Here is a 14,937-nt window from a genome sequence, read left to right as displayed (position 1 = left end):
CCTGGGAGCAACTTGCGGCTCAGGTCTCACCCAGTGCGTGGGTAGGTGCACGGAGAACCGCCTTGGAAGCAGCTCGTGGCTGCTCACATTAGTCCCGACCCTAGGCTAAGCGACTGGAGCCCTGCAGTGCACCTCCATCTTTAACTAAAAGAGCCCCAGTGCCCAGAGCAGGGCCTGGGAAAGGGGAGAACCCCTGGTGTGAGACCGGGGAGTTGGAGCCTGTAAGGGCTTGGGTCCTACAAGAGACAGCCCTGGGTGCCCAGTGTGGGGCACTGGGCCATCGAGGAGAGCCAAAGGTGCCACTGGGGAGAGGTTCTTGTGGGATCAGCCACCAGGGGACGAGCCTTGACTTCTCCAGAAAGGAAGCATGAGTTACTGGGGAAGCAGGCCCCGCAAGGGAGGCTGACATGGGTGAGGAGGGTCTGCTGCCTCCACCCTCCATTGCGGGAGGGGTGTGCCCATGTCCCAGGGCCCTAAAGGGGAGGGGCTTCAGGGAAATCCCTCGGGGAGGTGCTGAGTGCACTCCCTATTTTGAGGTTGTCATTGTGTTAAGGGCTATATAGCTAGGGGTATTCTTTAAGGGTGTTTATATGGTTTATGTGTTTTAATGCCTCAGTGTGTATATTGGTATTGTTATTCATGAAGGTTTAAAGATATATTATTGTTAATTTACTTGGGTTATATAGGTTAATACCCCTATGTGTTAACTGTGTTGTATAGGTTGTAATTTATTTGGTTCTATTTTGGTATTATATGTGAATTGTGGAATATTATATATAGTATATATATGTTATATGTTAAGCCTTGTAAATATTGTGTTTTATAGTGTCTGTATTTATTCTTGTAATAAATCGTACATAGGTAAGTACTTGGTTTCATCCTAGCTCTATAGAGAGGGGAGGAAGCTGCTCTAGTAGCTAACCCCTTCCTCAGCACCCTGTCTGACCACGACCACTGTCATTGGAGGACAGGGCACACCCCTTGGGTGTACCCAGGCTACATGGGATTTTATAGCACATAAGCCTTAACAATTGAAACAATGAAAATCTTAGAATATAGCGCATGTATTTCTATATTTTCTTCACTACCTTAGTACCTGGTCTCCTAATGACACCTTTGACTCCTCTAATGAAAGATGTATCCTGTGGCTTTCTAAACATGTAAACATGGTAGCATTTTCCTTCTGAGATGGCAAACCAAGTCTATGCAATTGTATTAATGGTACTTCTTCTCAGTACTGTCCTTTAACAATAGTTTTTAGTCAACACCAGCAAGATACCACAATTACTAGGCACCAAGAGACTTCTCATGAGAGGCATATGATTAGATAGATTAGATATCTGCTGGAGAAGTGCCAAGTGACAGCTGAGGAAAAGCAGTATTTGACAAGAAATTAAGATTTAAAAAAAGCACAAGAAAATCAGATGCAGAACACTCCACACCTTTCCCAGTCTCCTTTCTCTGGAGTGGATGCTCTTTTGGCATGGTACTGTAGTGATCACTGGGTTTCATAAACACAGACGTGCTTGGATGAGAAGAACTGACAATAACTTTTATTTGTGGAGCTATAAACAAGCCTCTGCAATCTCTTGGTTTCTCTGACTAGCTGCTTAACTGAGGGACCATCTCCTAGGTACCAACTTCCTCAGTCTCCTCAGTTTGGAAGTATCTTTAAATTACAACTTCTGTCACTACAGGTATATGTGAAGTGTCTTGATTCCACAGAGATAGACAATGATCATTACTTCCATTAAAAAGCCTCATTGCAAGATTGGATTCTAACATTTGTGATGGTAAGGAAAAGAGGATCCTTGTTATTTTTTCACTTGTGTTGTGGTAGCCCCTAGGGATCAGAATCAGTTCCTGTGCGTAGGCACTATACAGACAGAAGCAGTTCCTGCCCCAGACAGCTTATGATCCAAACCAGGGGTTTCCTTGCAGTTCTTCTTAGGGTTTGTCTACATGGAGAAACTGACTGGAATTGTTGTTCTGGAATAACTCCCTATGTGGGCACCTCTTATTCTGCATAACAACTTCACCCTCCCAACTCTTATTTTGGAAAGGAGGTTTCTGCATGAGGAGTTATTTCAGGATAGCTATTCTAATTAATTTCCCCTTGGCTAGGGACAGACATTCAAAAAGCTGAAGCCTGAATTGATTCAACCTTTGCAGGTTAGTCTAACCTGCCTAGGCTGAATCGGTTTGTAACAGGACAAACATCCTATCTGGACTGAGGCAATTCAGGCATTGGGTCTGCCCAGTGTTCCCTACTTGCTGCTGCAGCAGCAGGCATCATGGCCCCTGAGGCAGAGGGGGGCATAGAGGAGAGTTAGTCTCTGTGCTCGCAGCAAGCCCCTTCCCAGCAGGAGGGGGCTTATTCAGCTGCTGGCGCAGCAGCAGGGTCTGCCTGACCAAGTCCCTACTGCTCTGTGCTCAGGGCCAGTGGCTGAATAAGCCCCCTCCTGCTGTAAGAAAGCTTGCCCCAAGCACAGAGAGGTGGTGGCAGCTGAGCCGGGCAGACCCCACTGCGGTGTGAGCAGCCTCTCTGTGCTCAGGACAGGAGAGGACTTATTCAGCTGCTGGCCGCTGGCACCACAGCGGGGTCTGCCCGGCCAGGCCACAGCTGAAGCTCGGGGGAGAATAATAGGGGGAAACATCCACTGACTGGGAGCCTAGGGGCTGCAAGTTAACCCTTCCAGGACTGCAAGTGCTCAGGGTCAGCAGCTGAATAAGCCCCCTTTTTCTGGGAGGGGTTTTGCCTCAAGCACAAAACGAGCATCACAGTCACTCACCTGGCATCTGGAGCAGGGAGTGGCAAGTGACCATGACGGAGAGCAGCCCTTCACAGCTTCCTGGCGTGCGATCGCCTTCCCAGCGCGGGGCCATGCTTGGGGCTAGCAGAGCTGCTGTGGAGCGCAGCGGCACTGCAGGGGGCTTGCAGGGCTCTGGCCCATTCCAGACCCCAGTGCTCGCTGGGAAGGGGCTTGCACTTCCTCACATTATGACAGGGGCTGCTGCCCCCAATAAGGGCCCTGCCCTGTCCCGCTGCAGCAGCGGGGAGAGGGCACGGCCAGGCAGGACAGTGCATCCAGCAGCACCTTTCAAAACTCCATTTGTAGAAATTTGGTTTTGGTTCTAAGATGAATTTGTTCACTTCTGTTCACAGGCAAGGGAAGCTGTAAAAATTCAGACCAACGTAGGGCTTGTCACAAACATTCAAAACAATAAAAATAACAGGAAGACAAAAAGAGGAGATTAACATGGAAGGAAGGAGGGGAAGGGGGAGAGAAGGATTATGTGATTCTGCTTTAGCTCTGTTCAGAATATGGCCTTCTCACACTTGACAGAGGGTCCAAACTTTGTGAACCTAATCCATAATGAAATGGGAAGCAATCGGGAATAATCTGAGGCCCAAGAAGAGTATTTCATGCAAGCACCCCATTATGCCTGGTTGGAGATGATGAAGAACGAAAACAACTTCATCCCATGCTCAGCCTGGGATTAAAAATGACAACTGCATTATGCTTCTAGATACTGTTGATGCCTGAGAATAAAGAGCCCTCATGAGGTTCTGATCTAACAGGCTCCTCTTCAGAGCTGTCCCAGTAGGCTCACCCAGAGCTTACTGTCATTTTGTTTTCCCTTCAAGTCAGTGTTCTCTAGGGGATTTCTTATGACTGCCTCCAGCACACCCAACCTGACAACTCTTAAATAGGCTCCAGTCTCAGCCTTTCCCGCACCCTCCATGCAGACAAGCAGACACAGATACACTCCAAAACAACAAGAATTCTGTAAAAATAAAGTAAATAAAGGACTTGGAACTGTGTAGGAAGCAACATAAAATTCAGGGTTTGAAGCTAATTAGCCCTTGAACTGTCAGGCCCAATTACTTCCAGTGGGCTCTGACATTTCTAAGATTAATTAGGGAGCTAGCTGTCACATTTAACAAAGAGTCACCATTATACGGGCAAAATCTACCTGCTTTCTGCACACAATGTCTTGGAATTTTACGATGTGAAACTATATCCAAATGCTAATGGGGGAGCCTGTGATAAAACTTTTGCATTCCTATTGAAGAATGCATTGTATTTATTTGCTAAAATATAATCATACAGGTTTGAAAGAAAAATGTAAATGTCTAGACATTGGTTTTAAGCTGGTGAAACTGCCAGGGAGATGTGTTTTTGTTCTAACACTACTTGGATAGTAGGGATCCTGGTTTTCTCTGATTTAAATAATCCCCAATTTTCAGTTTAAAAAAGTAACCATTTTTCCATTATTAAAATGAAACACCATTGTCTGTCTGTCTGTCTGTCTGTCTGTCTGTCTTAGCGGTGTTTCATTTAAATCACAGAAAAATGTGGATTTGGGGTTACTTTTATTTAACCGAAAATTGGGGCTATTTTTAAATCAGAGAAAAGCAGGATCCCTGGCTATTAGCAATGTTCATATATTCAACATAAAAGTAGCTTATACTCACCATAGGACAGCTCCAGTCATATTGGAGTGTAACTGTGCTTGGAACCAGCTTTCCAAAATGTTTAAGATCTACAGGGGATAGTTAAAAAAAATCCACGTATAAACAAAAGAACCGCTTGTTGCATTTTAATTCTGTTATTTTACTATTGTTTGGAAATTATTGAATTACTCACTAAAAATATTTTAAAAAAAGCAAAGGCAAACTGTACTGTTCTTACCTCAGCTTCCATGATCGGACACTTCACAGATATGGAGGTCCATAAGCTGGCAGAGGACAGAGCTGAAGAAGCAGCTGTAGTTTGAATGCGGTTTTGGCCATATGGATCTTCCTCACATCCAAGTGCTGAGGGCCTGGGGACTACCTTCTGCAGAGAGACAAGCTCGCTGTCCTACAGAATGAAGTAGAAGAAGTTCTGACCTGCTGAGTTTGCTGCTACTTTCATGACTTTTCTCTCTTCAGGAGAAAAGTTAAGACCTTCACCTACAGTTGTACATCAACAGTATCATGAGAAACCATACGCAGAAGCCCCTTAACTCAGGATAACTTATCGCTGTGTATCTATGGCAATCAGTTCTTATAGGATCAGGACCCATATGAACAGTCAGTGTTAACCAAGAACAACAACGATTCTCGATTAATTCGCCCTTCAGTGAATTGTTCCCCATATACTCCAGTTCAAAAAAAATGAAACTACAGTTCATTATAGAATCATAAAATCAGAGAAAAAAATGGCCTGAAAGGGACCTCAAGAGATCACCAAGTCCAACCATCTGCTCAAGGCAGGATCCTCCTTGTCCTGGACAAATGGTTATCCAACCTGCACTTAAACGCTTCCAGTGACAGGGATGAACACATCACATATGGATCCACAGCAGATTTCCAGCACTGGCATGTGGCCTTGTGGATGTATTTTATATGATGCAATGCATATAGTTAAAACGAACCAAAGCAAAAAAAGATTTATTTGATAACATTTTCTGTGGAGAGTCACAGGTAACAAGCTAAAGAGCCACTTGTGCCTCAAAAGCCATTACCCACATAACCACCTATAGACAGCTATTGGGTGGAAGCTACTTTCCAGAGGTGGAGCCAAAACTTCACTCAGAAGGTGGTGGCACCTGCAGTCATTTGTCTGTCTGGTGAAAAAGGATTCCACAAACACAAGACAGCTGCAAAAAGCATTGAGTCTCCTGGGCTAGGGACAGACGTTCAAAAAGCCTGAGCCTGCACTGATTCAGTCTTTGCAGGTTTGTCGAACCTGCAGAGAGTGAACTGGTTTGCAAATGGATAGATGTTGGGCACATGCCTGCTGTGGCTCAAGCCAGAAGCCCAGGGGCACTAGAGCAGCCCTCCCTTCCACAGGGAAGCTGAGCTGAGGAGGGAAGGGTGGCATGGCTAGGCCCACTCCAGCAGTTCCCTGATAGCCAGGAGTAATCCAGGCACCATGATAGTCACGTGCCTCTGGAGGCTGGTGGGGTGCAGCAACCGCCCACAGGTGGCAACGGCGGTGTGGCAGCAGTGAGCAAGAAGCTCCTGCAGGCAGCTGTGGCAGTGTTGCCGGCGAGGGGGGCGGATGGCAAGAGCAGATGCGATCAGCATTGGTGGTGATGAGCAACCACCCACAGATGCTGCCGGTGGTGGGGTATGAGGGAAGGTGGGGGATGTAAGGTGGGGGGGGTGTGCGGCAAGCAGGAGGGGGAGGGTTGGCAAGTGGTGAGTGGTGACCACCAGCAGGCACCACTGGCAGTGTCGGCAGCACCCAATCTCAGGGGGAGCATGTGCATCCTCATGCTCCCCCTACACGTTACCAATGCCAGGCACACAGGACTGCCTGGCCCCAAAGGGGAACTCTTACCCCTCCTCCTTTTCCCCCACCACTGTGGGGCTAGGAGGGGGGCCCTGTTCGGGGCTTGAAGGGCTCTACTCCCTCCTCCTTCCCCCTATCATGGGGTGGGGAGGGGGGCTCTGTGAGGCTGCCTGGCCCCAGAGGGGAACTTTTACCCCCACTCCTCACCACCCAGGACAGGGGGAGGCTCTGTTCCATGCTGGGGGGAACTCTTCCCCCTCCTCCTCCTCCTCCCCCCAGAGGGGCAGCAGGAGCACGAAGCTCAGGTGAGCAGGGTGTGGGTGTGTGGGGTGTGATGGAGGGTGGGGTGTATGAACCCCCACACACACTCACTCCCCCCATGGCATGCAGCCCTCGATGCCTAGTAGCGGCAGCAGGCAGGGAGGTCAGGGTGCTGGTGCCCAGCTCAGGTGTGGCTCTGTCCAGAGGTACCCAAGGGGAAGGATTGAAGCTTGCCTTATCCCCGCGGCTCTGTTCCCTGAGCTTGAGCCTGAAGCTTCAGCCCTTGCAGCGGGGGAAGCCCCACACTGGAGCCAGCTGCTTCCCCCGCTACCTGCTATGCAGGTCTCACACTCTGCCAAGAGTGGAGGAAGCCCCACCCCCTGCTTCTTCACAGAGTACAGTGCTAGGCTTCCCTGCTGTGGGTGTGTCCACACATGCAAGCACGGGTGCTTTCAGCAGCTCAAAAACAAGCAGTGCAAATTTGAGCCGGGGCTTTTTGCCTCAGTGCACGTGCTCAGATATGCACTTTGTTGTGGAACAAATTGTGCCACTTGGGGCAAAATAACCCTGCCTGGCTCCTGTATCTGCAGCCAGGGGGAGCTAGAGCCTGGGGCCAGCACCTGTGCTGTCCCTAGCCATATAAAAAGCTGCCCTGTCCTGGCCCCATCCGTACAAAAAGCTGCCTTGGCAAGCAGCTCAGGGCTACTCACTCTCTGGAGCTTTTGGGGCTCGGCCACTTGGTACCTGGGGACACTGCCCCTTGTGCCAGCTGGACTGCTGCAGCAGCATCCCAAATCCATTTTTAAAAATACCCCCAAATCCATGTTTTTCCACAATTAACACAAAAGACCAATCTATATACAAACATACAAAAACACACATATATATATCGAGAGAGAGAGAGAGAGCGCAATCAGTTGAGCAATGCTTTATTGGTATATTTACAATGTTAAAGCAATGTGGAAGCCTACCAGTGTCTCTATCATCAGGATAAAATAAATTCTAAATACCTATATGTGTAGATGTGTACTTTTTGTTTTCTTCCCACATGATGGGTGTGTGATGGAGGGATGTGGTGTTTGCAGGAAGGGGGTGGGAAGGGAAGAGTATTTGAACACTTGTAGTGCACGGGCCAGGTCCCAGAGGACTGGAAAAGGGCCAATGTGGTCCCCATTTTCAAGAAGGGGAGGAAGGAGGACCCGGGCAACTATAGGCCAGACAATCTCACCTCCATCCAAGGCAAAGTCTTTGAAAAAATTATCAAGGTTCACATTTGTGAGAGCCCGGCAGAAAAATTATGCTGAGGGGAAACCAGCACAGGTTCGTAGCAGGTAGATCATGCCTGACTAATCTAGTCTCTTTTTATGACCAGGTTACAAAACACCTGGACGCAGGAGTAGGGGTTGACATCGTTTACTTAGACTTCAGGAAGGCCTTCAATACGGTATCCCACCCCATACTGGTGAACAAGTTAAGAGGCTGTGACTTAGATGACTACACAGTCCGGTGGGTGGCGAATTGGCTGGAGGGTCGTACCCAGAGAGTCGTAGTGGATGGGTCGGTTTCGACCTGGAAGGGTGTGGGCAGTGGGGTCCTGCAGGGCTTCGTCCTTGGACCGATACTCTTCAATGTCTTCATCAGCGACTTGGACAAGGGAGTGAAGTGTACTCTGTCCAAGTTTGGGGATGACACAAAACTGTGGAGAGAAGTGGACATGCCGGAGGGCAGGGAACAACTACAAGCAGACCTGGACAGGTTGGACGTATGGGCACAAAACAACAGAATGCAATTCAACAAGGAGAAATGCAAAGTGCTGCACTTAGGGAGGAAAAATGTCCAGCATACCTACTACCTAGGAAATGACCTGCTTGGAGGCACGGAAGTGGAAAGGGATCTTGAAGTCCTAGTGGACTCCAAGATGACCATGAGTCGTCAGTGTGACGAAGCCATCAGAAACGCTAATGGCACTTAATCGTGCATCAGCAGATGCATGATGAACAGAACCAAGGAAGTGATACTTCCCCTCTATTGGGCACCGGTCAGACCGTAGTTGGAATACTGCGTGCAATTTTGGGTGCCGTACTTCAAGAGGGATGTGGATAACCTGGAGAGGGTCCAGAGAAGGGCCACTTGTATGGTTAAGGGCTTGCAGGCCAAGCCCTATGAGGAGAGACTAGGGCACCTGGACCTCTTCAGCCTCCGCAAGAGAAGGTTGGGAGGCAACCTTGTGGCTGCCTATAAGTTCATCATGGGGGCACAGAAGGGAATTGGTGAGGCTTTACTCACCAAGGCGCCCCTGAGAGTTACAAGAAATAATGGCCATAAGCTAGCAGAGAGCAGATTTAGACTGGACATTAGATTCATAGATTCATAGCTGTTAGGGTCGGAAGGGACCTCAATAGATCATCGAGTCCGACCCCCTGCATAGGCAGGAAAGAGTGCTGGGTCTAGATGACCCCAGCTAGATACTCGTCTAACCTCCTCTTGAAGACCCCCAGGGTAGGGGAGAGCACCACCTCCCTTGGGAGCCCGTTCCAGACCTTGGCCACTCTAACTGTGAAGAAGTTCTTCCTAATGTCTAGTCTAAATCTGCTCTCTGCTAGCTTGTGGCCATTGTTTCTTGTAACCCCCGGGGGCGCCTTGGTGAATAAATCCTCACCTATTCCCTTCTGTGCCCCCGTGATGAACTTATAGGCAGCCACAAGGTCGCCTCTCAACCTTCTCTTGCAGAGGCTGAAAAGGTCCAGTTTCTCTAGTCTCTCCTCGTAGGGCTTGGTCTGCAGGCCCTTGACCGTACGAGTTGCCCTTCTCTGTACCCTCTCCAGGTTATCCGCATCCTTCTTGAAGTGTGGCGCCCAGAATTGCACGCAGTACTCCAACTGCGGTCTGACCAACGCCCTATAGAGGGGAAGTATCACCTCCCTGGACCTATTCGTCATGCATCTGCTGATGCACAATAAAGTGCCATTGGCTTTTCTGATGGCTTCGTCACACTGCCGACTCATGTTCATCTTAGAGTCCACTAGGACTCCAAGATCCCTTTCCACTTCCGTGCCACCCAGCAGGTCATTCCCTAGGCTGTAGGTGTGCTGGACATTTTTCCTCCCTAGGTGCAGCACTTTGCATTTCTCCTTGTTGAACTGCATCCTGTTGTTTTCTGCCCACTTGTCTAACCTGTCCAGGTCTGCTTGCAGCTGTTCCCTGCCCTCCGGCGTGTCCACATCTCCCCATAGCTTTGTGTCATCCGCAAACTTGGACAGAGTACACTTCACTCCCTGGTCCAAGTTGCTGATGAAGACATTGAAGAGTATCGGTCCAAGGACCGAGCCCTGCGGGACCCCACTGCCGACACTCTTCCAGGTCGAAGCCGACCCATCCACCACGACTCTCTGGGTGTGACCCTCCAGCCAATTCGCCACCCACCGAACTGTGTAGTCATCTAAGTCACAGCCTCTTAACTTGTTCACCAGTATGGGGTGGGATACCGTATCAAAGGCCTTCCTGAAGTCTAAGTATACGACATCCACCCCTCCTCCTGTGTCCAGGCGTTTTGTAACCTGGTCATAAAAAGAGACTAGATTGGTTAGGCACGATCTGACTGCCACGAACCCATGCTGGTTTTCCCTCAGCATAATTTGTCCTGCCGGGCTCTTGCATATGTGAGCCTTGATAATTTTTTCAAAGACTTTGCCTTGGATGGAGGTGAGACTGACTGGCCTATAGTTGCCCAGGTCCTCCTTCCTCCCCTTCTTGAAAATGGGGACCACATTGGCCCTTTTCCAGTCCTCCGGGACTTGGCCCATGTGCCACGAGCGTTCAAATATTCCCGCCAGTGGCTCTGCAATGATGTCGGCCAGTGCCTTCAGCACCCTCGGATGGAGCTCATCCGGGCCTGCCGACTTAAAGGCATCCAGTTCTTCCAAGTGACTCTGCACCATCTCAGGGTCTACGCATGGAAGTCTGGCGCCTTGCTGCTGCCTCTCTACAACCCCAGTGAGAGACTTGTCGTGCCCCTCGCTTAGGAACACTGAGGCAAAGAACTTGTTGAGGAGTTCAGCCTTGTCCCCTCTGTCCATCACCAATTGTTTCTGCCCATTTAGCAGGGGTCCTATTCCTCCCTGGGCTTTCCTTTTATTCCCTATATATCTAAAAAACAATTTCTTGTTGTCCTTTACTTGGGTTGCCATCCTCAGCTCCATGGTAGCTTTGGCCCGTCTAACTGCCTCCCTACAAGCACGAGCAGAGGAGGTATATTCGTCTTTGGTGATCTCTCCCTGTTTCCACTTTTTATGTGCTCCCCTTTTGGCCCTTAGGCTGCCCTGGATTTCTGCGGTCAGCCAGGGAAGCCTCCTGGCCCCATTCCCTCTTTTACCCTGCATGGGGATCGTCTCACTTTGTGCCCGAAGGATCGTTTCCTTAAGGCACAGCCACCCTTCTTGGGCTCCCATCATTTCAAAACTCCTACTCTGCAGTGCGTCCTTGATTAATCGCCTGAGTTAATTTAAATCAGCTTTCCTAAAGTCTAGCACTTTCACCCTACTAGTTACCTTACCCACTCGACATCTTATGGTAAATTCTATTATTAGGTGATCACTGTCCCCCAGATCTGTAGGTCCCCTACCATGTCATCCCCCGTTGCTAATACCAGATCCAGTATGGCATTCCCCCTAGTGGGACCATGTACCTTCTGTGTCAGGTGGAGGTCCTGTACACAGGTTAGAAACCTGCGTGAGCGGTGGGACTTTGCTGTCTGTGTCTCCCAGCAGATGTCTGGGTAGTTTAGGTCCCCCATGACTACCGTCTCTTTAGCTTTTATGGTCTCCATGAGCTGCCTCAGGAGCCCCGCATCTATTTCTTCCTCTTGATGTGGGGGTCTGTAGCAGACCCCTACCCCCAAATCCCTTTCTCCTTGCCCCCCATGTAGCCTAACCCACAATCCTTCTACTTCCTCATCCTTGGATTCTGTCTTGATGAGGGTTGATGTATATTGCTCAATGACAAGTTAGGAAGAACTTCTTCACAGTTAGAGTAGCCAAGGTCTGGAATGGGCTCCCAAGGGAGGTGATGCTCTCTCCTCCCCTGGGGGTCTTCAAGGGGAGGTTAGATGAGTATCTAGCTGGGGTCATCTAAACCCAGCACTCTTTCCTGCCTATGCAGGGGGTCAGACTTAATGATCTATTGAGGTCCCTTCCGACCCTAACATTTATGAATCTATGAATCTATGAATCTAAGGGCTGTGGGGGAAGGTGGGTGGGTGTGTGTGGAGGGATGTGGGTTGGTGTGTGGGTAAGTGTGGGGCGATTGCTGTGGGTGTGGGGGACCTTGTAGGGGGGCTGCTCAGGAGGGATGGATCCCCTAGCCCCCACAAGGTGCAGCCCTCCCCCCCACAGCACATGGAATGCCCCTCCCCACAGGGCCCCAGCTCCCCCCTCGGGGGCCATGGCCCCTATCCCCCACAGGGCCCTAGCACCTCCACCCAGGGTACCAGGGCCCAGCTGGGTCCTGCCAGCCCTGGGATACCTCTGCCGCCTGGCCGGGCTGGGCCCTTGGTGGCAGGACCTGGCACGGCATGCAGTCCCCGCTTGCCGGGCCCGCCTGGGTCATGCTGCCCTCAGGGCCCCTCTGCCACTCGGCTGGGCTGGGCCCAGGGTGGCAGGACCCGGCTGGGCAGGGATCAGGCAGGTCTGAGGGGTGGTGGGGGAGGGTCTGGGCAGGGATTGTGGGGCTGGGGGGCTGGCAGGGGGAGGGGCAGGGCAAGGATCGGGTGGGCTGGGGGAGTGGGTGGGGTCGTCAGGGGTCCCTCCATGGTCCCCTCCCCCACTTCAGCCCCCTCCCCGATCCCTTACTCACTATCACTAAAGCCCTGGTGCTGAACACGCACAAGGGCGAGGGGCCAACCATGGCAGCCAGAGCATCACTCTGGCACCCAGAGTGTCTCCCTGGAGGACCCAGCCTCCGGTTGCCTCAGGCCATGGTCCAGGACTGTGCCCCAACCCGCTTTTTTTTCTGTTTCATATTTTTTAGACCCCAGGGGTCTAATTTTCTCGTAATTTTTCATTCCCACACATGCCTCTTGCCCCGCCTCAAAGGGGTTTGAGGTGCGGCAAGAGGCACATGCATGTTCGTCTGGGCATGCCCTGTGAGTGCAGAGCTGCAGGTGTGATATGGAGCCACAGGAATACAAGTGGCTGGGCAGGCTGGATGGGGCTGCACTCCTTGCCCCACTGCAGACTGACTGCCTCTTATCGTGGCTCCATTCTGTGCACCTACAGCTCCACACTCACAGTGGGGTAGCCCCACACTGGACTCTGTGGGGAAGCAGGGCGCAGGGCTCCCTCCACTCCTGGCAGAGTGCTGGGCCCTCACAGTGAGGAGTGGGGGAAGCAGCTGGCTCCAGTGTGGGGTTTCCCCCACTGTGAGGGCTGGAGCTGTAGGCTCAGACTCAGGGAACAGAGCCACAGGGACAAGGCAAGCTCCACTCCCTCCCCCTGTACAGCACTAGCTGGGGCTGGAGCAGGAGCTGGAGCTGTGCCTGCGCCAGGCACCAGTGCCCTGACCTCCCTGTCTGCTGCTGCTGCCAAGCAGCAGGGGCTGCACACCATAGGGGGAGGGTGTGGGGGTCCTTACACCCCCCACCTTCCTTCATACCCCACTCACCCACACCCTGCTCAGCTGAGCTCTGCACTCCTGCTGCTCCTCTGGGGGGAGGAAGAGGAGGAAGTGGAGGGGCAAGGCTCCCCCCAGCATAGAACAGAGCATAGCCCTGCACCCCACCCCTGCTCTGGGGCTTGGCAGGTTCGCATGAAGCCTCCCCACCCCCCGCAGCCCAGCAGTGGCAGCAGGGGAAGGGGAGGAGGAGGAAGAGTTCCCATCCAGCACCTCAGAGAGTTCCCCACCCCATCCTGGAAGGAGGAGGAAGGGGAAGAGTCCTCCCCAGCACAGAACAGAGCCCTACCCCCCCAGACCTGCAGGACACCCTATCCAGCATGGCCCCATTAAAGTGAAGGGGACAGGGAGAAGGGTTAATTCTTCCCTCTGTCCCTTCCCTGCAGGTGGGGTCTGCCAGCTCTAGGGGCCACCACTGCAGCCTTCTCCCCTCTGCTTCCTGGCAGACAAGCTGACCCCAGCTGCGGTGGGGGAAGAGAGGAAAGAGGGAAGAATTAACCTCCTCCCTTCCCACTTTGCCTTAATGGGACCATGCCAGTCGGTGTCTCTTCTAGGACCGGTCCCTGCTCCAGCTGGAGAGCAGAGGGGTCGGGTCAGCCCTGCGGCTGGAGCAGAGAGCCCCACCCAGCCCAGAGAGCATGCTGGGATGCTGGGGAAGTCTGGTTTATCTTAAACCAGCAAGGAGTCTAGGACAGACGTTGCATAAACCGGTTTGAGCCAAATCAGTTAAGTCTGATACTACATTCAACCAGGTTTATCTCAAACTGGTTTTGACCATTTTGAAACTGGTTTATGTGCACTGAATGTCTGTTTTGTTACAGGTTTAAACCAGTTTCTGATCACTTAAACTGCTTTATGTGTTATATCTGTCCCTAGCCCTGTACACACGACCTTCATCACAGGCAGAATCAGCTCCAGTGTTTTTAGTGAATTAAGGAGTCATAGCAGACAACTGTCAGAGAGAGAGAAGTTACTGGTATAGTATTTAGAACATGAAGATAAGGCAGGGTATACCAAGGAGTACGTCAGTGTAGAATCGATCCTCCTGTGATTCGTTATTTCCAGAAGCACCCACAGGCCCCAACTGAAGAGGACACTGTACATACACACAAAAAGGCATAGTCCCTGCCTGAAGAACTTACTGTCTACAGAGAGGCAAAAATTAGAAGAAAATATGACCATCTTCATTTCATAGTGGGGGGGGGAGGGGAGGGGGGCGCATCTGAAGAGGTTACACAAACAGAGCAAGGTCAGACACACGGGCAGGTTTAGAAAAAATCAGGAACTAGAGGCAGATCTTCTGAGTCTCTGTCATGTGCCCTAACCACAAGACATCCTCCCTTTCATGAACAGCTATCCACACACTTTTTAAACCCTAATAGGAACCTAGCCAAGTAAGAACTGGGGCACAAATTCCAAATGCTTTATCATCCTTTGTGCCATCAAGACAGTGTTTGCAAATACTCCGTGAAGCCAGTCCAATGCTTTAAAATGTTAATTGACTATACAAAAGAAGAGGAAAAAAACGTTACTCAGCAGACCACTGTTAATCATATATCAACATGTAAAAATGTAAAATCCTTGCCCCTTTGGGGTGCTATAAGAAGTGTACAAACAGAGATAACAAGAAAGATTGGTTTGTACTTCTTTTGGAAATTACTGCAAAGCTACTAGGAAAGGAGAATTTAAATCTTTATTAATTGGATTTGGTATGTTTGCTGCT

General features: G+C 50.7%; 1 non-coding gene across 1 annotated transcript in view; it reads right to left on the bottom strand.

The window, feature by feature from the left end:
- Nucleotides 1-2,941: 2,941 nt before the first annotated feature.
- The window catches only part of LOC102558354 (uncharacterized), a 145,503-nt gene continuing 133,507 nt past the window's right edge, over nt 2,942-14,937 (bottom strand). The window contains exons 3-5 of the transcript XR_002093454.2: nt 4,698-4,868; nt 4,481-4,548; nt 2,942-3,176 (exon numbers count right to left, since the gene is read on the bottom strand). This is a non-coding gene — a transcript (uncharacterized LOC102558354). The remainder of the gene's footprint in view (nt 3,177-4,480; nt 4,549-4,697; nt 4,869-14,937) is intronic.

Source organism: Alligator mississippiensis, chromosome 1 (assembly GCF_030867095.1).
Source record: "Alligator mississippiensis isolate rAllMis1 chromosome 1, rAllMis1, whole genome shotgun sequence".
NCBI lineage: Eukaryota > Metazoa > Chordata > Crocodylia > Alligatoridae > Alligator > Alligator mississippiensis.
The sequence above is the reverse complement of the archived record's forward strand: the minus strand, read 5'-3'. Positions and strand labels throughout refer to the sequence as shown.